Genomic DNA, 2,199 nt, shown 5'->3' with positions numbered 1-2,199 from the left:
GTTTGTCAACAACTATCGGCGAGGGTCGGGGTTGGGGTTTTAGGGTTAGGGTTCGGGTTTTAGAGTTAGGGTTAGGGTCAGCTAAAACTAGTACAAACGCACTTTATTCAAGGGAAAAGATCCCGTTACACCGCTAGAACGTCTTGTTTAAATTCCATAGCAGTAATTGTTTTCACCTAAATAGACGTCAATGATTGGTTGAAATTTCCGAAATACGACAATTTTAACACGAAATAACTTTAAAAGGATAAAATTTTCTCAATAACACTAAGAGTAAAAGATGTTTTAAATGACACATTCTACCAGTATCCCAAGTTTGAAAGTGTTTCGTTAAGAAAACAAGTGACGCCCGCCAAATCAGAAAGATCCGAACTGCTAATTTACGGAGACGTAAACAAACAGCACCGGTAGTCAAGCGTTGTATGCGTGCGCGTGTGCAGACATAGTGCAAACACACACATCAGACGAGCTTTCACACAATTTCTGTTTACCAAATTCCCCCCAGAAGGAATTGTTCGGCCGGGGGCTATAGTAGAAGACACTTGCCCAAAGTGCCACACAGTAGGACTGAGCCCGAAACGACTAGTTGCAAAGCAAGCTTTTTAACCACAAAGCCATGTGTGCATGTATCTAGAACTTTAGTGTCTAATTTGTCCTTCATTTTATAAGATAGCAGAGGTGTGTGGTTTGAGAGAAATTTGGCTCTTATGTCTAGCAAGTTTGGGCGAACACATTGAAGCTTCCCGTCCTTTTTTGTTTGAAGTATCATATAATTGGTTATTGTTTAGCCCAGGTTGAACAAACTTTATGATCAGGGTAATCCAACCGTGACATCCAGGTTTTTCGTACATTCTAAGGTTACATTATCAGATATGTATTTCATTTAGGACACCATTTTTATGAGTAGAACGCGTATTTGATGGAGAATTGGCTGATATTTCTAGCGTCATTACATGAAGATCTCCCCTCTTTGGTTGTTGTTTAACCTATGATTGAAAGCTTTCCAACCGTGACCATTCCATCTTTTTTTGCATGGTTTAAGACTAGATGGAGCGATCATTGCTTTCCATATGAAGCAAGTAATATACAAAAAATAGACTTGGTTTTCCAGAGTAAGCGAAACGAATAAGTAACAGCATGATAGGTACTCAACAGCATTATTTAGTTATCTTACGAAGTTAAGATATTTCTCTCTCTTTTTTTAATATGTATATATACGCATACAAGTAATTGCAAACTGACAACTAATATTTAAAAGTTTTACGGATATGTGTATGTGTGTGCACACGAAATGCTCTATTTTCTTTGATGCAAACTTCATAATTTTACTCAGTGATACTGTTGAAAAATGACGATCGTGAGTCTACTTTTAAGCAATTACTTGTTCGTTTCGCTTACTCTGAATAGCCATGTCTATTTTTATATATTCCCGGTTTCATTTATAACCTCGCACTAATATATCCCTAAAGTGAAAGATTGTTTGTATTGTTCTATTCGCCTTTCAGTTTTTAGGACGGTGGTCGTAAGATGTGTGAATTGAGGGAGAATTTACTGCTATTTCTAGTATAGTGAGTGATCACAGAACCATTCTTTCCCATCGGTTGCTGGACTTCTACTCAACTGAAATCTCGTCTGTTGGTTTGTTTAATCTCGTGAAGGTGAGACTTGAGACGTGAAGCTGCTTCCCTTCAACGCCATGTTGTAAACTGTGTGTTGTGGGACCTTTGCAATATATATATATGTATACATACATATGTATATATATATTCTATAAAACAACACCATCAGCATCATACTGTTAGGGCTTTTTTTTTTCAAAGAGAAAACAAGAAGAAAACCCTAACGAAACCATGTGATAATTGTACTTTATATTATTATACTATCTAAACAAGAAAAGGACATCTTGTGTGTGCAACATTGCAGTTACCTACGACCGACTCATTATACATCATCGTTGAATTTTTACTGAAAAGATACATATTACATAACATAAACAGCATAATATAACACTATACATGCTACATATATGTCCGAATAGCACTTAATTTATTTGCTCTATAACATATTAAACACACACATACACTTCCAAAACTCCACCTGGTTCCCTATTTATTTTTACCGCCACAGGTTTACTCATTTCCCTCTCTCTCTACATACATACACTTCTGTAATATATATAATATAATATATATATATATA

This window comes from Octopus bimaculoides, chromosome 13 (assembly GCF_001194135.2).
Source record: "Octopus bimaculoides isolate UCB-OBI-ISO-001 chromosome 13, ASM119413v2, whole genome shotgun sequence".
NCBI lineage: Eukaryota > Metazoa > Mollusca > Cephalopoda > Octopoda > Octopodidae > Octopus > Octopus bimaculoides.
The sequence above is the reverse complement of the archived record's forward strand: the minus strand, read 5'-3'. Positions refer to the sequence as shown.